The sequence below is a fragment of the Bombus pyrosoma genome, linkage group LG4, assembly GCF_014825855.1.
Source record: "Bombus pyrosoma isolate SC7728 linkage group LG4, ASM1482585v1, whole genome shotgun sequence".
In the NCBI taxonomy this organism is placed as follows: Eukaryota; Metazoa; Arthropoda; class Insecta; order Hymenoptera; family Apidae; genus Bombus; species Bombus pyrosoma.
In genome coordinates, this window is record NC_057773.1 from 4,877,088 (window position 1) to 4,900,440 (window position 23,353).

The following is a 23,353-nucleotide window of genomic DNA, read 5'->3' on the forward strand; positions in this document are numbered from 1 at the left end:
GCTGTTCCCGGGTTTCGTGGAGCTTTGTGTGGTGGTGGAAGCCGTCGTGCACAAATGAGGTTGTCGCGTCAGCGCGTGCGTCCACGCTGCTGCGGGCCCAGCAGACGAGTGCCCCCACGATGTCGTGAGGGGACCGGGACGAGTTTTTTCGCCCGAGAATCGCTCTTCGTTTTGTCATTTCGCTCTGGCTTCCACCCCGCCTTCGCTCGATCATTGTTCTCGGAAGCAGCGCTGGACAAGGATGAGCTCGCCAGGGAACACTGCCAGGATGTAGGATGTTGCCACGATGGTTCACTTGATTCTTCTACATTTTGTTTCTTTTTTTTTTCAGTGGTTTAGGGGAGCTTCGAGGGTGATGACCTGGGGGTTCGTCGAACAGTTGCTCCCGGTTTTGTCCTTTGGAAGCTCGATTGTTGTTTGGATTTTGTGGCTTTGGTACTGAGTGCAACAGTACCAAATAGAACAGAAGAACAGTAGAACTATCGATCTCTTATTTGTACTTGAATATATTATATGTTGATTACGCGTGGAGCAAATACAGAGTGGCGAACACATAAGCGTGTTTCTAGCTTAATAAAATTCAATATGTGGTTTTAGTAAGTGTGAAGGTAGAAAGTTTCTAAGATGAGACCAGTCAGTTTGACTGGTGTGGTAGCTCTAGCGTTAAAATGATTATCCGAGTTTGGTTAATAGGAATTGCGGAACTTAAACTTGAGGAAAGTTTCCGATAGAATATTTGTTACATTTTACGAAAAGGGAAATCGGACAAGTGAAAATTGTATTTTCTAAAATTGTGCTAGAAATGCATCGAGGCTTCTCCGAAAGACAATCGCGTTATCCGATCGAAATTGGTGTCGGTAGGTGCGCGTAACACGCTGAAACAATCCGTCAGCCGATTTCATGGTTACAGCTGTAGAGTGGGAAACGTCGAAAAGTCATAAATAGTTGGTAAAAAGTGACCTGAAACGCGCGATATTCACGCATACCCTGGATACCGAATACGGTGGTGCGCTACGACTTTATGACGGTCCACCATAAAACGTGAATACAAACGCTTCGAGGTTATTCGCTTGTATAAGTGTGTTAACATTTACACGACCGGTGGAGAAAACGTGAAAACGTACGGGACCGCCGCGCCGGTCCACAAACAACTTTATTATTTTCGGGATGGTTACAACATCGACGACGTTCCCGGTTCTTCCTCGATACTCGTGTGGACAAAAGGTTCGAGATAATGCGACGCTGTTGTGCAACGGAATCATTGTTATCCGTTTTACGCCGGTGTAGAGATTGTGTTTCGACCTGTTAGTTATTCGACTCGTTGGGTAATCCCGATGTTCGACAGAATCGCTTAACGAAGCGTTGTATCTGTATACAGGGTTATCGGCGTGTTTTAGATTGTCGAGTGATTTGGTATTTATGATGTTGGAATTTATAAGAAACCTTTTTGATCTGTCAGATCCAAATCTATGACATTTCATCGAGTTTGTTAGATTTACATTCAATGGTTTGTTGTAATTCGTTTGCCGTTAACCGTTTGACGCGTACACCTGTAGCTTTTACAATGAGCGTGGCCAATTTCTTCGTTGATTAGATTGCTTGTTGTAGCGATTGATCGAAGATAGATCCGATAATAAATTTACGAAAGGTATATTTTATAAAAATCACATTTTTCTGATTGTTTATTGTTACGAAAGATAAGCAGCTTATACATTTCATCGATTTTATTTTATTTACAGTATGTAATACAATATCGTAATTAATTTTATTACGTCATATTAATTAATTCCATCAAGATAAATCATTTGCTTTCTGACAAGTTAAGTACTACTCGTATAATTGAGAAATTTGTAAGAAGCGAAATTGGCTAGTTCCATTTACGAGTGGCTTGACTACTTTTATCTTAACAACAGATTGTGTTGCACGATCTTGCTCATGTAAACCAGACAATGGCCCACATGACATGCCTATCTCATAGTCATCTTTGAATTTAGAAATTACACTGCTACATTCTCCGCACAAACATTTCATACGAGACACAACTCAGTATGTTTAATTGACGTTAAACTCGACACACGTAGAAATTTGGAGCTTGCCATGGCAATCGTCCGACGACAGGTAGATAAAACGGAGGAACGGGTGGTCGCTCCCATTCCCTGCAAATTGGTTAAATTGCCACGTTACATTCCGCAAGCCGATTCCCTGTAACCGATCGACTTTTTACCGAACCGAACCCAGCCCGTCATAAGAAAGACATTGTACGCCTCTTCTCCTTTCTATTCCCTGCCATCTTCAACGGACAAAGAGAACCGCGTTTTCGTATATTTCATCCGCGTTTACCCGCGTTTCCACATTCCTCGTCGCATAAACAACGCGAGTAAATGCAGTTACTTACAATTGACAAAAAATGTAGAAAAAAAATTGTTCTTCTAACTTCTCTACGTCGAAACTGATTTTTCGCTGTTTGCACGCACCGATCCTGTATCAAAGAATTAGGATAAATTAGAATCGTTGTCATCCATGCGAACGCGCCTACTTGTTTCAACACATGCACTTCATTCGTCGTAGCGACCAGCTAACGCAGGAATTCATGTGTTTTTTGTATTGTATACTACCTGCTGTCTAATAGCTCTAACTATCCACTACAATGTTTTTAAAAACTTTTTTCCTATTACAAAATTTTTTTTCTATTTGTAACCACCTCTGAGTTCGCTTTTGAAGGATCGAATTTCAAAATGTGATTTTACCTCTTAAACTCGAGTTACCGTAGCTACAAAAAAATACGTATCTGATATTTTTGGCTGTTCTTCAAGCCTATAACGTTTCACCCAAATCGACGCCGGTCGATTCGGGTCCTGTCCTTGTAAGTGTACACCACCCCTTTCATCTTGTCTTGTTTCGACGTTTGTCTCCTTCCAAACGTTGGCAATTATTAAATTCCCGCGTAAACGCGGCTTGTTTTCGACGTGGAGGTTAACAGGATGAAGCAGTTACATTTGCGTGCTACGATGGCGGAGTGGATTCGAAAATTGCGCACGAACCGCTCCCGTCTTGGAATTCGAGACGTTTGTCGAAGGAGGATGCCTGCCAGCGGGGAGCTGCTGACGAGTGAAAACGTGCCTTGGGATGTTGAGAAAGGGGGCAGGGTAACGAAGGGACGGGAGAGGAAAATGGCGTGGTTGGAATGGAAAGAGGTGAAAGGTTAAAGGTTGAATGGTAGCGTCGAGTATAAAGGGTGGGGGCTGGTTTTTGTTATCGGTTTCTTCTGTGAGATTTCTGTGTAGCATCTTTCATTGGGATTATGACTCATATTAGGAAGAGAAGGAAATTTCTCTTTATATGTCCATACATATATCGTTAATTGGAACAGAGAGCTTGAGGTAAAAAATTATGACTCGTTTATCCTAACGAATAATCGACTTTTATTCATTTTTAGAGCTATACACGTCACTCTATTAACAAATCAACTATATACTTCTTTCTGGGATAAAGGGTTTAATTGCTTAAAAGCTGATTAAATTGTAACAGAGTGTGCGGAAATCTGTTCGAGTGTCGAAATTTTGATCCCCTAAACGCCATTCGTCTTTGCCTCCTCGAAATCACTCTCTGGCCTCCAAATATCTCCATCATTCAATTCGCTAGTATTAAACCTCCGCGAGTAACCACAAAGAAACTACCAGTGAAGGGAAGGAAAACAGTAATTATCTTAGAAAAAAGTATCAAAAACGAGCGAGGGAGGCACTGGAAAGGCCGAGAGACTTAGTAAGACGAGTATGTATTATGCTTAAACGCTAGATTGTGCCTCATTACCGGCACGCAGCTGCTTACAGGCTAATAAGCCGTCACAGCTTCTGTGCAAACGCGTCCCGATGCAAATGTTACCTCTTGGAGGACGCACACAGCGACCGGGTTCGATGAAAGAGGGAAGAATAGGAGAATGGGTTGTGAAAGAGAAGGAAGAAAGAGGCAAAGGGAATGCACAGACGGCAGCTTCCCAGCGAAAAGGTTCAGGTAACGCGGTAGATCCACGTTGAGGAGGTAACTTTTACGATAGGAAGAGTCGGTCTCTCGGGGATCGACGAGATCTCGCTGGTCGATCGAGCGACCGTATCTTCGATCGATGTCCCTATGCCGACGTCGCGGGACACTCGATCTCCTCTCGCGGTATTGTTTCGTGACTGTTGAGGTAAATTGGGATAAACGTCCGGGTGAAAGTATCGGAGTCGATCGATTTCGTTGAGATTCGATTCGAGATCTCTATACGATGCTTTACATGCTGGATGAAGCTGTTAATGAGTTAAATTGCGTGTTAGGAAATAGTTTTCAGCTTTTTTCTTCGTTTTTCAGTGTATTTGGAAATTTCTGTTTGATTTTTATTAGAAAAGCTATATCTTTGTGAAAAATCACATTTCAGACACTACGTCGTTATTGTGATAGTTAATAGCAGAGCTGATTGGTCAAGGTATCGAATCTCAGATTTGTTGTTCTTACAATTGTTGAACGTGTGCACGTTGCTTTCAATTAGTAAGATCGAATCATTGTTGATTCATTCTGTTTGTATTACATCATTTCAATCGTAGTTGTTTGTGGGTAGTTTATGGCATAGAGTATATCGCACGTTGGAAGCTCTAATACTAGAAAGACATTATATCTGATAATTTATACTTTTATAACATACATAGAACTGCGGACATCTCATGCTTCAAACAGCATACATTAAGCAACAACATCGCACAGATCAGCCTACATAAAACTATTAAAGAAAAGTATTAATAAAAATTGTCTAAGTCTTTGGATCTTAAGTTTCAATTGAAGCACTTGTATCGATCTAAATGTCAATGTTAAACCATTAACAATCATATGTTCCACGTAGAAGACATTAAAAGCTCAATACCAAACTCAATGGTAAACGCTAGTACTCACGCTTCGATAAATTCAACTCCTTAACTCAAACCAACAACTTCGCTTCCAACATTCTCCACACCGACTGCACTGAAATCACCCTTTTACAAACCATACCGTACACTCATCCCAAAATTCACCTCAACAGACGCTTCAATACCGATGCCTCAATACCGATGATCTACTTTCTCGTAACACTCGTTCCAACGCCCACGCGATCTTCAGGGTCGTAGATCGCTTAGAAAGGGGGCAGGAGGAGCGGCGAGGGCGTAGGAGGTGCGCGTTATCCCGAAAGTTTAGTGGCTGGCACGAGGCAGAGCACTGGAAACCGGTAGTAAAGTTATTCAGAGGGCAGCCAGCAGGAAGATAAGCGGGCAAAGGGAGAAGAAAGGAGGACGATGGAGGCAGAAGGCGGCCGGGTATCCGAGTACCCGAACAGATCTTCACAGATAAGGGCAGAAGGTGTAACTTACTAGGCCCGTTGTATACCTCGATACATCGTGCCTTTATATATCCCCGCGTCCTCCCGTTACATGCCCTTCTCTGTATTCTTCCTTTCTGCTCTCCCTTTCGCCCGACCCTTTTCTCTCGCGCCAACCCTCTTCCTTCTTTCTTAGCTGTTTTGCTTCGCGAACCTCCGTGCTTCGTGAGCATCATGTACTTCGTAAACATCTCGAATGTGTACATTATCTGTTGTTATTATTATTTATGGGAAATAAGTGGAGGAATCGATATGTACAATTTGTGTTTATTTAAGAAACTTGGTGTGAATTTTTAGGTATCTACAAGTAGATATGGTAATCTTTTAAATACCCTGTTTGGAGATATATAGACTCTTGCGTTGATGTTTCACTTTATTCAAAATTTCCTATAACGATCATTTTCTCCCTTGTATCATTTTCCCCTTTGAACTTTTTAATGACACACGGAGCTTGGATTATCTTCTTAATTCTACCTTTGTTGATTCTTCGATTAAACCTGATATTAATTCGACGTTAATGATACAGACGACGATAAACATTTCTTGTACTTCCATAGATTTTCGTGTAAATGCTTTTCTAAGGTAGCGGAATTGTAAATTAATTATTAGAGGAAGATTCCAAGTGATTGTACTCAATACATTAATCGTTGGATTTTATGGAACACGTAGGGATTTTCGACAAGTTTCTGTATAAAATATGTCTAAATGTATGGTATATCGAATGTGGATATAGGTGTGTACGTGACGTGGAAACGCAGAGAAGCGAGAGGAGGCTGGTCGCCGATCGTGGAACGTATAAGAAGCTCCGAAATATGCTGCCGCATGCCGGCCGGTTCCACGAACACAAAATAAAGACAATGGACAAGTCTTTAGCCCGCTCTTGCCGCTTAGGTCGCGGTTCGAACGTTCGTCCTCGATAGCCGCCTCGCTTTCTTATGTGGACGAGGAATCAAGTCCACGTTCGATTCTCCATCCATCGTGTTGCCATCGTGTCTTCCTCCAAGAAGTCGATTTGAAATAGCTTGTTCCTCTGGAGAATTCAATTTTCGAAAGAGTTGAAACTGGTTTGTGAATCAGAAACTAATAGGACCGTTTTTGTTCAGAAATGTCGGGAAATTATGGTTAATTATGGAAATAATAAATTTTTTAGTTTAGCATCCATTTTTTAACGATGCAAGATGGGTGTGGTATTTAATTTCTTAAAAAGACAATTAAATGAACAATACTTTTTTATTATACTTACAATAGATTGACGTCTTTCCTTTTGAAAGAATAGTTTCATTGTTATATTTTATCTTTTTGATAATCGATTATTATCGAAACAATTTTTGTTTATTTTTATTTACTTACACATAAACTCCAATTTTTAAACTTTTATAAAAAGATACAAATAAAATACGAGAGGGATTGCCTCAAAACCCCCTAACTTCCCTAGAGGTAGGACGTAGAAGTCTATGAAAAAGGTGGTTAAGCCACGTAAAATGGAAAATCTCCTGAACGAATATATTGAAACCTAGGATTATCAACATGGCAAATGGGACGAAAGAAATATTGGAAAGTCGATGGAAGATGTAGACTGCGTTTCGTGTGCGGTTCTCCCCTGGCCGGATAGATCTTCACGAAGGAGCCAAAACGGCTCGTTCGAGATTTAACGCCTCAATTACGAATTCATCGCCGGAGGCAGTTCAGCCAGTGATGGGATGAAGACGATTTCAACCGCCTCGGAACACGAACGCTGCCGAATATATTGAACACCTTGCAACATTTTAAAGGGCTCTGGCTGCGTGTATCTCGTACGCCGTAAGTTCCTCCTGACAGCCGGACCGCCGTAAAACATTCGAACGAAACAATAATAAACGGGTCTGGTATTTCGTTCGCGTCAAGAGCCTCGCTTTCTTGCTGTCTTCGGGGGAAGAAGAATTGCGAGAGGGAGTTTCATGGCAAATCGAGGATACACTCTGTTTCCTTTACTCCGCCCTCTATCTTCATCTTTTTCTTAAGATTCTCTTAAAACCTTGTATAAATCCCTTTAATTTATATGACATTTTCTCAATTAGATGAGAGTTTGCTTCGAGTCTCATATCATACAGAAAATTTTACCGAGAAAGATGGAAACTTCAGACACGATTCCAGACCAGTTGCCATAAATTCGAAAAGAATGGACCGCGCAAGAAAATTGTAATTTTTGCCGATAATCGATATTTTAATTTTCCAAGCTCTAAGATCTTCCCAGAAGTGTCGAAGAAAGTTCGAAATTTTTCGTCAATCGTATTATTAAAATTTTACCTAAGACCGCCCCTTCGATTTCAAATGTTAATTTTCCGAACTCTGAAATATTCACAGAATTGCATCGAACAAAATTGTAAATTTTCGCAAAATTCTGCCATTTGTTCTATCTGAAAGCAAAATTCCAAAGTTACCTTATCATAATTTCTTTCTTAGATTTCTATATAACATTCAAGAAGAATTTTAGCTTTCAATGGTCTACCTAGCGCGAAACTGAAAAGTTACGATTACGATATTCTGATCGATTAATAATCTGTCGATTAAAAATTAATAGAGGAGGGCGGGGAGAAATCAGATCGAGTCGTGAGCCCGGCTTTACTTTGACAAGGGAGAGCCACCCTTTTTCCTAGAGCTTCGGCTAGATTACGATCTCGAAACGTTCCCGCAATTTGCATGGGGTGTAGGTTTTCGGGATTAGAAACGCACACAGAACCGTGAACGAGCGTTTTTCGTGGCCGAAACTGGCCGATGCTCTCACAGCTCAGAAACGTATGCGTGCGGTGTATGGGAACGAATTCACGGCTCTCTTAATACTCTTGCTAAGACGATTTATCCTCGACGCCTCGATCGGCGCGAGCAAGAAAACAAGAGGACGAACTCGGCCATTCCGGCTGGCTACGACGTTGCAAGAGAGGAACGCGTTTCTGAGGTATTGTTTGCTTTCTCTGGTACTTAGGTGCGGTTTCTTCAAATCAATGAGCTAGATTGACCATCAAAATCGCTTGGTAGCCGTTAGTGAACAGTTTGGATGAAGTGCTGATTATTTTAGATATTTGTTTAGAGAAATTTTAGTATTAAAAGGGGTTGAGAGTACGATTGGATTTGTTCTATAAATAAAATAACATGTTATTTTATCAGCTTTAAAGTATCGAAGTTCCTCTTAATTGGAGGCTCGATTTTAGAAATTAATCTCTAAAAAATCAGTTGAACCTGCTTTAAGATTATCATTTTTCTATATTCACCGAATTTTACCAAGTGCCGTAAATTCTGCCTAAATTCAAATAGAAATGGAATTCTCATTACATGGAAGGAGTTTATCATTGTATTATTTTGCACGACACGCTATACGTTAAATTTAGGGAGAAATTCCCATTGAAAAGACTCACCTGCGTTGTATGCGCAACCACCGTGACGCAAACGTTTGTCAGTAAAAAAGGAAACGCAGAGTGCAAATTAAATCAAAAAATTAAAAGAATTAAAAAGAATTCTTTCCCCCGGGTCTTTCACATCGAATCCCAGAAAGTACTGTCGTCGAGAAAAGTCAACCGCTCCGCGCGTGCAATCGCCACGACGTACAAATTCTTTAATAGAAAGACTAGTCCGAAGGTGTCTTACAAAATCCTCTTCTTCGCATACGCTCGACCCCTGAATCGGGTACCAGAAGACACTTTCGCCTAAAAAGCACCTGCGCTGCTTGTGCGAACACCGCGATTCCGATTCGACCTTGGTCATCCCCGACAATTAAGCAGAGAGACAGATGGCCGAGAGGTTGACGCTCGTTACACGCGTGTTCCTCTCTCGCGGAGAGGAGGATCACGTGCTCGATCTCCGCGAACCGAGCATCTGCCGAAATAACGACTTAATTTGCCGGGGACTCAGTTAGCCCGCAGCCAAGGTGGCGGATTGGCTTGGCCTGGGTCCTCTGATGCGTTTCTTAGAAACACGCCGTTCTCCAAAAGGCGTTCCTGAGTCACCACCATGCTACCGTGCATGTGTGGATGTGGTAGAGACTGGCTTCTTTCGGTAGAAATTCGAGATTAAAATCTCCCGCGAGGCCATGTTCTGACGTGCCTCGATGCCAAGGACATCGAGGAGGCGCTCGTGAACTATCATCCGCAGCCGCCCATTAATTTCTATGCCCGCTTTCGTTACACGCTACCGGGACGTGTCTCGTTACACTGGCTATTTCCACCGGCTGGCATCTCCTCGCGAGGATTATTATGTTGTTCCTATCAAACTGTATGCTGGCGGTATCTCGAGACCGCGGGCAGTTTGATAACGGAACGGGTTAACGCGTTGTACAGTTCCAGAAGGGAAACGAGAAAATCGTGTTGGCGATCGCGTGGCTGTAGGTAGGGATAGTGTGTGACGTTTCGCTGCGGCAGTGGTATTTGATAGCATTGGATAATATTTGAACAGTTTCGTAATTGACGAATTTCGGGGGATTTTTTTAAACGATGAAAGAATCGGGAAGCTTTGTAACGGAGAGATGGAGACTTGTTGGAAGTTTCGTTAGGTAGGGCGGTCGAAAAGATGCGAGGAATTTTGCTTTGGACAAATTGCGTAGTGGTAGAATTTGGGAAGTTTTGTAATTAATGAGCTACACAGTGTAGAAATCTGGGACGTTTTATAGCGAGGTAGATGCTGAAGAGGTTTTTTTGAAAGTTGTTAAAACCGCAAGTGGTTGCGTGGGACTTTACCACCAGGGAAGCTGAGAAATTTGAGAGATTCTGGAAAGTTTTATAGCAGATGAATTTGAAAGGTTGTATCTATATACAGATGTTGTTATGCTACATATTTTATTATTAAAATAAATATTGATTTTAATGTCTTAAAATTCCTCGACGAAAGGACTATCAATGCAACGAAATTATCCGTCGGGTGGTAAAAATATTTTTAAAGGGCATCAGCCATATGATACATGGCGTCAGGTGTTCTCCGTAAAAAAGTCCAAGTCTCGAGACGATAAGCGTAGGGACGTAGCTGTCTGCGGAAGAAGCCAATTTTCGGAGATCTTCCGTTCGAAAATTCAACGATCGTCAAAATCCAATAAATACTTTTGGCCTGTAATTTAGATTGCGCGTTCTAATCTCGAGAAACAATATTATTTTGCGCTTTTTCATCTTTCCATCGTATATTTTCGGTCGGATTAGCTAATAATAATTGACCTTGCTCCTTTTTCTGTTTTAGGTGAGTATCCTGTGTTTCTAGTGGTTCAGTAGGTTATGGTGTTTCGAAGTAACTGTGGTGAGTACCCCGAAGCTGAATAGCTCTATAATCGACGTCTTTAAACGTCACAATGAACGAAGACAAACACGTCAGAAACGAATGATAAAACATTTCGAATTTCAGAGATCGTTAATGACTAATCGATTACGACTAATTACAAATCATAACTCAGTACCAAGTATATGAAATCACAAGTAACTCAAAAATATTGAATACAAACTAATAACTGACTTCTAGGCATGTTGTTCAATCCGCATGAAGTTTATTTCTCCTATTATTTTAAATAGCTTATCTATCTCTTGGAGACATTAAATGACTCCCCTCCTCCGCCCCCCTCAAAAAACCCTAATACAATAATCACCCGCGAAATTCCTATGGAAGATTCGCGATCGGTTTATACGGTGGCCATTCTCCTTCCGTTCGCCGGTGGTTTCCGGTTGTAATCCTGGTCGCGTACGCTCGCATCCCTCGGCGTGCACGCGCACGATAATCCTTTATCGCTAAAGAGCCGGAGAATCGTAGGCAGATACGAATGCGATTTTCAGAACCTGTTATGGTCGTTCCGGGGCCCTCCAAGGTGGTCTACAATTGCAGTAATAACTCAATTATCCTCTCTGGGGTCCCGGTATACCCGCCTATCTGCCTCTTTTACTCTCAAATCTCTCACTCGGCCTCCTCCCCACAACCCTCTATCCTCTTTGCTCGAGCGAAACCGCTGTTTAACCCTCTCGTTCCCCTCGTGGTCGCGGTTTCTTCCTGCTTTTATCTCGATCCCTCGACCTACCCCCTTTCTCTCCACTTCCCCCATTCCGAACGTTGCTGCGCGATGGCCACCTCCCGGTGGAGCGTAATAATCCCTTCGATCCCATCACGATCTCTCCGTCCACATATTATTAGGAGCTGCGAGGGTATAGCCGCGCGCAGCAGAAATCGACCAACCGCCCCGCAAGAAATCGTAACGAAATCGTACAATTAGTTCGAACGATTGCCTCGGCAGTGATGACTTCTTTCGTTGCTCGCGGCTTCCACCACCAATGGCGATGCGTTCGTTGTGTTTCTTTCAGACAAACGCGTTTCGTGGTTCCACGGCACGAGTTGATCGATGTTACGTACAGTGACTACGAAGCATATCGGTGCATACTCTTGTTTTTCAACGAAGAGTTTTTTCTTTTATCGCGCGTGAAGAGGGAAGTTTTAGAATTATCCTGCGAGTAGAAAATCGGTCACTACTCTTTTATTTGAACGTCTCGATTGTATGAGAAGGATGCAACGAAAAGTGAACTTTGCAATTCTCTCAGGCGTAAACATTTTTTTATCGGACCTTTATACAAATAACACGGGGTATTGTTAAGATTTTTAAACGATGCAACGAAAGCTGTAATGGTTTTTACCAGACTGACGCCGATTGTAGTGAAATCGCATACTACAGAATTCATCGTAAAAAGCGACACATACAAAGTATCTACGAAAAGCATCAGGCGATATTCGAGAGCGTCGTCATCCTCGACAGCTTCACTGCCAACATTTCAACGATCCTGCTCTTAAGTAGCCATCAACCCTCGGCTGGCGTTCTCTACAGGCACCTCGCGTTAATCGCGAATATCTCAAGCTCAGCGGGTTCCAACATGGCCGCATGAATCACCGGAATCCCCATCAACCCTGCTCGGCGGATGTCGTTGAATGCTTGCGGCTCGCAAGCGTCGCATACGAACGTAATAAAGCGCGTTTCGAGAGAGGACATACCGAAAGGGATCGAGAATACGAAGGAAAATATCGAGAAAAAGAGACGAGAAGAAACGCGTGTATGTATGTATGACCGCGTGCCAGAGGCAACAACGTGGTCCAGTCCGAGGGGGTTAAGCCAAAGCCCCATCGATCATGGGATCCAGCAAGTCCACGATCCCATGACTCTGGGCCGTAAAGCCCCGTAAGACCCGCGACGCGAGTCGAACGAGACGAAAAAGGGACGGAAACCGGGCAAGGTGGAAAAGAGACGACTTTTGTACATTACCGATCAAAAGTTTGGAATTATTTTTTCAATTGCAGACGACGGTGAAAACCACCCCTCAGCGTGTTTCTATTTAATTTAATTTCAATTTCTATTCAATACATGTTTTATGTTTTTTAAGACAAGGTATTCGTTATATTTCGTTCAGCTTATTGTCTGATTATATCGCAAGGTAGCTACGTATATTGAATTAAATTATAAAGCAAATTTTATTATTGAGCTGAAACTTTATATCCTCATGTTCTATACATTATATGAAAATAGAACCGGTTAATTTTCATTCAACAATAGGTCAAGAGACGTCACTTTCTTATAATACTCTAACTTGAGTTTTTCTACTAAATTTCAGAGTGCAGTATAATTGTTGAAATTTCTAAATAACGGAGATACTTGAATCAACAAAAATTCCAATCTAATTATTTCCAGAAGATTCGTCGATCGTTGAACGCAGATAGTGAAATTTTTCCACGAAATTTCGCAATTCAACGTAATTCTTGCAATTCCCAGTAACAGAGATACCTAATCTTTATCTATGATATGATGTTTCAAAATTCAGCATGATTCTAGCCAACGGGAATTCCAGTTTAACTTTGTCCATAAAACTTTTGACTTTTATAAAACACGCAGTGTAAAATTCGAAACTTTTGGCTGGTAGTGTAGGTGAAAAGAAGACACGCGCGTTGCGTCGTGAAGCGGGTAGTGGCCGAGCGAGAGGATAGAGAGGAGAAGAGCGAGTTTCAGACCCCATAACCGTGAACTCTGCACGCCGTGGCTTTATGGCGGTACGACGACGTGGAATTACCCCCGTCGTAAGCAGGTATATACTTAAATCTCACGCTCATGCACGTAAGTCGCGCACGAAATTGCACACGGCCGATCGAGATTGTGGAAAAGCCTGAAACTACTCGATGAGCGCGACTAACGGCGCGGTCGCGCGCGCCTCGCCACGCCGCGCCGCGCCGCCTCCATAGAAGACCCCACGGGGGTGTGCCGTGATTTACCATTGGGAACGGTGCCTGGGGCCATGGCTTTTATGCGCGCCGCTGTTTTTGATGGGTTCGCGTGCACTCCGCGAAACCTATGCGACAGATACTTGACTCGGAGAAATATCGAGTTGCCTGGTTCTGAGCAATTTGCTGTTTATGGGAGACGCGAAATGGAGATTGTTTGCTTGTCATGGATGGGAAAATGAACGTCTCAGATTGAAGAGAAAATTGGTTGGGTATTTTGGGCACGAGATTTTTGAGATTTTAGACAAAGGAATGAGGATGGATGATAGAAATAATAAGAATAGGAGTAAAAATGGAAAGTGAACATTAAATAGTTTTTATGTTTGATTAATTTATAAGTAATTTGATATTAAGAGTTTCAAATATATACACGAAGATCACGAAGAAGAAACGTGCTTTTACGATATCGTCTTTCGTAGATTTATTACCTGTTTTCGATTCTATCGAGTCTTTTCCCTTTTACAAAAGTTCTTTGTATTACAGTATGTTCAGTCAGACTTCTTTCGTGATTTTACATATTCATCTAATTAATAACTTCGCAACCTTGTGTAATTAATAGAGAGATAGAATTTTTCTCACAGTGTGTGTAAAAGAAGCAAGCCAGGAAGAACGAAGTCTTAATAATTCCATTCTTCTAACTTTATTAAAAGCAGAAATAATTTACATAGACGTTACATTAACAACTGATTAAGATGCATTCAATTATAACCGTCACTCACTGCTGCGAAGACAACATAGTCAGCGCGACGGAACGAATAGAAGTGCCTTGGTGAATAAACGTGTTGCGGTAACAACGTAATTCGTTGAATTTGCGTCTCTCGTTGAACTTGTGTCGAGATAAATAATTCAATTAAGGACTTCTTTCTGGAAAGAACTGCAATTACCCAAAGAAATATTCATCGCAACATTTGATGAGAGTAACCACGTTCGTAATCCTTAATTGAAATTCACCGAACGACGGTCGATACATAGTTAATGAATTGCCTGTCGTTAGCAACGTGGTAGCAGTGTTCAGTGAGAGTTCGTGTTCCTTCCTGTGAATTTGACGTTGTATTTCCTGCGATCACTTTTCGATCATTTACGCAAAGATAACTTTTATTTTTTACATATTTATCTGTGTACTTATTTGGCAGGATCTTTTTAATATTTAAATGCGTTACGAATAAAAGGAGGAAAACATTAAATCGTAAGGAATTATAAGCAAATTTATAAATTTGTGTAAAATTAAGGCCGGGAGAATGTTATTACTAAATATTTTGCAAGGTTTAACTCATTAATATACTACAGATTTTTATGCATTTATAAAACACCAAAGATTCCAGGAAAGTATAAAATACACATGATATATAAAAATATACGAAATAAAATAAATGTAAATACATCCACGATCCAATCATTGACCAATAACTTGGAAAAAGGAAACCTCAAAAGCTGAAACTTAAAATTGTCTAAAAAGCTCTATCTGAAATTCTCCACTGTACCATGAAAGACATTACTAAAAAAAAAAAAAGACATTTATCGTCCGTTTTATCAAACGAAATATGATCACAAGCACCACCGGCGAAAGCTACAAGGCGTCTCGTGAAAATGCAATTAAACGCAATCGGAAATCGATTACTCACTGAGGAGCGATGGGCAACGGACTTGCAAATTATCGCCAAACATTTTATCTCCCCCTATCGTTACTCTCGAACGAGAGTCGAAGGGCACCCTCGCGATATTTAGAGCGCGACCGTGTAATCGAATTAACTCGAACACGAGCAGCCCGAAGGTCGGAGGCGAGAAACGCGGTTTTTCCTTGGAGTTTGGCTTTAATCTCGACGTACGATAAGCCCCATGCAAATTTAACGACGCCCATTAAGGGAGACATCACCGTGAGGCGCCTTAATGACAGTCCTTAAATCCTCAAGATCCGTTCTGCGTTATCTTCACGTTGGTAGAGGGGACAAGATCGTTTAAAACGATCGTCCCTGCCGCCGATAAGATCGGATTGTGATTCGTTGCGTTAATTGCTCACCATTTTTTCCTTATTTTTTCTCCTCTTTTCTCCAATGGTGTGTCTCTTCTGCTTTTTTCGCCGTGGCAAAGTTGCACGTTGGATGTGTCACGTTCTACAAGAGAAGATCCAAGATTGGAAGAATCGATAGGAAACTATAGAGCGAAACAGGATGTTTTTTAGGCTCGTAAATTCGCGAGCGGTGTTTTAATTGAGCGAAGTTTGAGGTTTACGAGTTTCGATGTCAGTATCTTCTTGCGAATGGTTTATGCGAATAGTTTGATGTCGTGTGGTTGCTAAGGAATGAACGTGGAATTTTTGCCATTTAGATTGGAATAGATTTTATGAGTTATTGCATACAGGTCTAGTGCATACGTAGCTTCTATAGAAGATAAGAAATGCGCAGATATATCGAAGTAGAAATTTTAATCAGTTTGTTGCAACTTAAAACTCGAGATGAGATTCTCGTAAAATATACAAACGTCAATCGAAGTACAGAGTATCCTCAAGAATTTAGAGTGCATACGTGTTTACGTATAATTAAAGAGCGTGTTCATTTCTGACAAAGCAACAAATCCTAGTTTTATTTTTATACATTTTTGCTGTATAATTTTCTTGTATTTTACCTGAATTAATTTCCTAACCAGTAGACTTTGAAAATCAGTTATTCTTTTATCCTACATAACGTTGTTTCATATGGGAACGTGGAATAGATAGAAGCAGTTTCCGTGTCGAGCCTGGCTGTACATATATTTTTAATATTTGAAGTATTAAAGATCAAATTGCTGGGGATCACGAAACGGAACACGGTACATCATAGAATTACGACGTCAAGGAAACAGGGTTATAGGGAAAAAAGTTGTTGCACGTGTTTTACGAATATCGATTGCACGTAACACAATATGCTACGGAACTTGTTAAACTTTTGGCTACTTAAAAAACAAAGCAATAGATTTGAAAGAATAGATTGAAAAAAATATTTTTCCATAAATTAGTAAGAAAAATGAATACATAAAGCCATGAAACAAGAGAATCATATTAAAGGTAGAGTTATAAAGCTAAATTCTTCGCAAAATATTCTTTTTTTCTTACGAAGATCGCTAGAGATGACACCGAAATTAAATGCGAAGATGTATCGGGCAAATTCCTAATAGAAATAGTATGATTATTAATTATTATTTTATTATTACATTATATCTCACGATCACGTCTAATTTCCATCATATAAATCCTTAATTTAAAAATGTGGTATCGTCGAACACAACATTCTAATTTATCAGCAGAAGAGCCAAAATAACCCCCAAATCTGAAAATCACCCACTATCACATAATCTCCAAATTCTCCACTGAAGGATCGGCAATCCGACTTTCATCAAGTTCGAGAACAAGCCACGCTCCTCTTGGTTCATCTCCGTATGCACGGGATAAATGAGGACGCAGGCAGGAACCCCCTAATAAATACCGAGTTTCTCCATCACTGGCGTCTACCTTGCCTGCCACCCTCTCCAATCAGGCATCAGACACGATCCTCGGAGGTAGTCCACCAACCTTCCTTCCTTCCTTCCTTCCTTTCTTCCTTCCTTCCTTCCTTTCTTTCTTGCTTCCTTCCTATCCTCTCGATTCCTTTCCCTTTCTTCTTTTCTTTCTCCCTTGCCAAAGCAATCTTCCATCCCCGGAGTAAGACATTGAGGCACCTGCTAGAGTCCAGCTCAATCAGGGAGTATAGCGTGGCGGAGAGGAGGCAGAAGGCGGTAGTGGGAGAGCTTGCACGGTATACTGAGGGAACTGTATCCGGACGGGGCAGGGGCCCTCGACCGACTGGGTGGTCCTACCGCTTCAGTTGTGTTCCGACGCGCTTCAAGCCAACACTACGAACACTATTTCGATCCAAGCGTCGTGTCGTGTGCTCCTCTCGTCCAACGGCACCGCCAGAGCCAGACGACCGCCAGGGAATAAGCAGAGTCCTACCGGTTCCACGCAACCATTCGATCGTCGACGAGACACTGGATCGCCGGGTTTTGCTCTGCTTCATCTAATCGATCCTCTAGGCATCGAAAAAGTACGAGGAAAATAGGAGTTTCTATGGGAAATGTAACCTGTGCCGCGAGTTTAATCACGTCCGATACAGTTTGACGTTGTTTGACCATATTTGATGTCGTTTGATGTCGTTTGACGTAGTTTGACATTGACGTCAAACGTATACAAAGATTACATGGAGATTGTGCGAGGAAGATTTACGATAGGAAGGATAATTCGAGGATAAGTGCGGTTAAGAAGATATATATATATATAATAATATATAAGTAATAGAAGAAGAGAGATTCGGAGGGATCGATTTCTAAGGAGCTGATTGGTGAAGTTGGAAAGTGTCGGAGGTAGAAAGTTCGTTCCGTGGGAGGAATCGTGTGGTGCAGGGGAACCGAGGGCGTCTGTCAGACTCGCGGACCTGTCAAGTCGAGGATTGGCTGACGTGATCGTCCAGATTGTTAATAGTCGGTGACGGCTCGTGGAACGTAGGGGCTCCTCGTCGTTCCTCGAAGATTCTCGTGTAAACCTACGGTTCAAACGATCCTCTTAAATTCCATTTACAGATTCTTTGGATTACTCGAATTATACTCGTGTATATTCACTTTGGATTATCATTTGAACTGGGCTGTTCCCGTGAAAATGGTTTCACGAGGTAATTCGTAATTGGCGATTCGGTAAATCACAGGATCCAAAGAAATTGTTGTGGTGTGGGGCGACCGGTTTGTTTCTCCGTGAGACGATCGGCCGATGATCGGTTGCAGCCGGATAAACGACGAGATAATTCTTCGGCGGTGAAGTGAAACGATTCGATCGGAAGGTGCGAAGGAAGGAGATGGTATAAGGGACGATAACGACAAGGTGGCACGGGCTGTAATCAAATGCAGGTTTATTTAGAACGGACGCTTTGATAAAGTGGTTAGTGCGAAAGCGTGGATCGAGCCAATCATACCTGATTGCCCGGACGTGAGTTGTGCGAACAGAAAGAGAAAGAGGAGGAGAGACGTAGAAAAGGCGAGGATATAAGACGTGAGTGGAGTCGAGGGAGGAGGGACGCGATCTCCAGAGGAGAGTCTCGGAGAATTGCGCACGGACACGTTCCAGATGAAGATGTCCGATGCTGCGCCACGTGATTCGTAGATCGACCCTCGATTTCTCGATTCGATAGACTTCCCTGATTGGGACCGATTACCGAGAGTGAAGGAAAACAGCTTCTGGTTCTTTAACGTTCGTTTTCGTTCCTATACCATTGATGGAGTTGAAGATGTGAAGATCGCCCATTGGGGGAAATAGGGTGAGTTATCATCCTCTCTTCTTGGAATTGCTAGATTCGTTATCGTAGGTTACGTGATATAGATGTCAAAAAGAGCGATGTGATTTCTTACTATAATAGATGCTGATTTTGAAGGAGGCTGAAATTGATAGAAGCGTCCGATGTAGCTTTTACGTACGAAAGTTATATACATTTCCAATCGTTATTTGCAGTGTCACAAACTTCTAGAACTCTGTTTTATTATCGTGAAATCTCCAAACGATACTGTCGAATATTTCCAAACTTTTTCTGGTAATTTCAATCTTAAAAGATGAAGATCGACTCTGATGACACGCTTAGTATTCATAAATTTACTTCGAAGTTAATACGCGTGCGTAACAGAATAGGCTATGGTATGACTTCGCGTCTATACACGTAAACGAACGCTTCTTGCTTATTGTTTGAAGAATCGTTCCTCTTATTCTACGCATTTCCTTAACTCGAACTAAAATTGCGCCTGAAAATTTCTAAATTTAAAACACACTGTCAACAGCAAACAAAAGCATCATTTTTCTTCACCATCGAGATCAAACGATCTTCAAGCGTAATTCAACTGACAAAAGTCTAGCCAATCCTCAAATTTACTAAATCTACACGAGACGCGCTTGGAAGAAAAACCGAATCATATATATTCTAATCATTCTCTTACGCAAGGTTGCACGACAAAGCTCATCCTGCTCGTGTTTTCTCGCCGGAATTTCCCGGATATTCGTGTTGTTGGATGCACGAGGAAGAGTATTTCGTTCGTGGTCGTCGAGGGTCCAGGTATGCGCACCGACCACAGAGCCCTATTCAGCGTTTTTTCTTATTCTTTCCACCGGCGGAGTTTCACCAGAAGAGGGACCAGGCCCGTTTCGACGGCCACGAGACGCCTAATTCCTAATTCCTATTCTCGCCGTTGCTCTCTCGCTATTGGGACCCAGAGTTTCGTTCCGAAAAGGGACACAAGGCGTTGCTTTCTCGAATTCGAAGCCGACCAGCGCCACAGAGAGAGAGAAATATCTCTATTATTGTCATGGAGATGACCGGCCGCAGGAAGAATGGGCGTCGAGGGCGAGAGACGTTCACGAAGGGAAAAACGATGTACATAGTCGTTTGCAGCTTTTCAAAACCGACGAGAGAACGCGTAACGTGACGTGGAGGAAATTATTCCGGGTGATCTGCATTTCCATAAAAGGCAATAACGAAGGAGAATGAACAGCGTCGTCGGTTTTTCTTTCCAAGTACTAATAGGACGATGCCGTGACGGATGCTTCGGAGGATTCGTGGAATCTTGGAAAGAGTCATATGGGTTTTGAAAGATGCGAGTTAGACAGTTGTTTTCGTTTTCTGCTGGAACAGGATGTTTGGAGTCGGCGGTCGAGGCAATGGGGATTATTGAACGAAGAGGAAATTAATTATGGCGATTACAATTATAATCTCGTTCGATAAAGCTTGCCTCATTTCTTAATTGCACGTGTTGACTTTGTTCACATTGTTTTCACGGTAGAAACTCGGGGGGATAAGGATTTATCCAAGCAACGTCATAAACATTTGCCGCAATTATCGGACAAGATAACAGGTTCTGAACGCATCCTACGGGATATAATGTAATATTCGAGAAATTCAGCGTGCCGACCTCGCTGGCAATAAACTGCAAGCAAAAATTCCTCAACGTGTACGCTGGTCACTGGATCTTTGTTTTATCGAAAGACACGCTTCCTGCATTATCGAATGTAGACCTTCTTATCTCTTTATTAAATTACCCCTTAGGCGTTGCTCGATGAAGATGTTTTTCGCGGTGAGGATGATCGTGGAAATTTCGAGTCAAAATTCTCCTCCTCCTCGCGATTAGATCTTCTTCGAGTCAGCTTATATTATGTGGATATATAAAACGTAATTTAAGCGCCGTTCTTCTTTCAATTTTCAGAAAGAATTATTAATAGAAATTATCGGTGAACAACCATAAGTTTATCATTGACGATCACCAAGATTTCCAGCACAGTGTTAGATCGATATTCATTTTCATCAGTAGTAACATTACATCAGTAGCTATATATTCTATAAATCGAACTTAAAACTCTTCTATTCAATTGATATCCCATTCCTATTTATATTCAAAATATTTTTTAAACAGTTGTCTAATAAGCATTTTGTCTATTGCAAGTCAAAGATTAATTGCCGAAAAGTAAATCAACAATTACATAGCGCTTCCGTCATGAAGAAATTTCAAAGAATTATTAACAAATAAATGTCCGATATAAATCACCAATGATACATAGAAATTTATTTTAAAGCAGAAATTCTTTGTTTGACGTTGAAATTAATTATTTGGAGAAGGTAGTTGAAAGGTAAAAATATTGAATCCGTGACAAAAGGATTAAAGCAACGCGTGAAGGTGACAAAAGACGAGTGAGCAGGGAAGAAAATGGCGCGGTTCCACAACGAATAGGAACCGCCGCGCCGGTGCCGGCGGGCAATCGTACAGACGGATGGACATAACACGGGAGAACCAGTTCTCTCATTTCATTGCGTTCGTTGTCCGATAATGACGCATAGCGCGGCACGCACGTTGTAGCGCCCGAGCAAACATCGCGAGGAGCTTTCCTCCCACGTTTCATTCTCCACTGAAACTTTCCCTAGATCTCCGCATATACTTACGATAAAAATAGAAAGAGCAGAGTAGAGTAGAACCATGTCAATTATGATTGCAATTGTCAGACTGTTTGAGTTTCATCGCGCCTTCATGATATTGAATTTTACATGTTGAATCCAGCAGTTCACCGATTTTCACATTTCCCAACCTAAATTCTTTCTTTTCAGCGAAAGAAATGTTCTTTCGCATATAGTTTGTTTCTTAGATGCCGCAACTGAAGGAAATTAAAAAATTCTTGAAAAAAAAAAAAAGAGGAAATTGTTTCGAGGTGACAAGTTTGAAATTGATTTAATAAAAATGATTAAAAATTGGAAATCTAATAAAAATGAAAATTCGACGGTCGGGAAGGGTTAATATCCTTGATAATCAGCGAGTTAAAATAGAGGATTCCACTTTATCCAGGATAAAATATATTCCATTTTTCCATCGATGAAGAAACAGGCTCCTTAGAAAAATAATAAAATCGATCGACTAATGTTCATAGAAACAACAAGCTCGTTAACGTCCAAAAAAAAGATCGCTCCATTCCGCTACAAAGTGCTAGATCACCGGATCGATTAAAATCATTCTTACAAAATGCAAAGCTTATATACTCGCACAGATTGATAAAAAAAAAAAAAAAAAAAACACCACGCGAGATCTTTCATCGTGATATACATATAAAAATCGATGATTCAACGATCCTGTCAAGAACACGCTACCAGCATAACCAGAAGCCGGGAGTAGACCGTATCAATCTTTCGGGGACATTATAATTCTCATCGTGGTGGCCGCTAAAATCGCAAATAACTGTATTACGAGCGGCGCAATGCCGCGGCGGGCATAACAAGAAAAGGGTAGGATGGAGGGTGGGGAGAAGGGAGGGGGCGATCGACGCGCGGTCGTAAGTAATTCGAAGTAACGTCCCTTTAATGAAATTACATCCTATTTGCATCCATAATACGGTGCATGACGAAGAATGGTCGGGCTCCCAATAAAAACTCATTAATTTCCCCGTCCCTCGATATCATTCCGGTTTGTAGCCTCACCACGTTTGCTGTTCGCCACCAACGACAAGGGAGAACAAGATGAAAAAGTAACGCAAAACCAAATATAAAACACACGACGAAAAAAAAAAATTTTAAAGAGAGAGAGAGAGAGAGAAAGAAAAAAAAGAAGAGGAAGAAAGAAGGGGAAGAAACTGGGCGAGAAAAGAAACGAGTTGGCGAGACGTGATCGATCTTTCGAGCGTATCCGAGCGCATGTACGAACGAGTTTACCTGTTACCACATGTTAATCGCCGCGTCGCGGACTTTCCTCGCCCCCTTTTGCACGCCACGCGAATACACGCGAACGTGCAACTCGGGCAGAAGCTCGCACTTGCTCGAATACGGACGCTCCAGTAATTAGCCGACTGCTCGTACGGACGTTAATAGACGTGTCTAAGGATTATGTTAAACGGCGACGATTATCTGGCCTGCGGACCACTTTGCACGCTTACGAAGACGCGTGTGAATGGAAAGCGCGAACACGAGTTGGATTAGTTTTCGGTTGAGAGTGCTTTCGTAGTACATATTGCGCACACATTCCACAGCAACAGCGTGCTTGTTCTGTCAAATTATATGATAGAGGAGCGACATCGACGATCAGCTTTTTGACATCGGTCGTTGTTGGAGATGATAATCTTACTTGTATCTTGTGCAGCTTTTACGAACTTAGATTGGATGGACTATTGACGTTTGAGGAGATGACTTTTCGTGCAGGTGTTAG

General features: G+C 41.7%; 1 protein-coding gene and 1 long non-coding RNA gene across 4 annotated transcripts in view; one reads left to right on the plus strand and one right to left on the minus strand.

Moving 5' to 3' along the window:
* The window catches only part of LOC122567176 (transcriptional activator cubitus interruptus), a 143,937-nt gene that overhangs the window by 54,338 nt on the left and 66,246 nt on the right, over positions 1 to 23,353 (plus strand). The window contains exon 1 of one of the 3 annotated variants that reach the window (XM_043725473.1): positions 17,461 to 18,951. The exons of the other annotated variants lie outside the window; for them this stretch is intronic. The gene's annotated coding sequence lies outside the window, so the exon portion shown is untranslated. Of the gene's footprint in view, positions 1 to 17,460; positions 18,952 to 23,353 lie in introns of those variants that run through there. 3 annotated transcript variants of the gene reach the window in all.
* The window catches only part of LOC122567179, a 42,664-nt gene continuing 25,620 nt past the window's right edge, over positions 6,310 to 23,353 (minus strand). The window contains exon 4 of the long non-coding RNA XR_006316720.1: positions 6,310 to 6,413. This is a non-coding gene — a long non-coding RNA (uncharacterized LOC122567179). The remainder of the gene's footprint in view (positions 6,414 to 23,353) is intronic.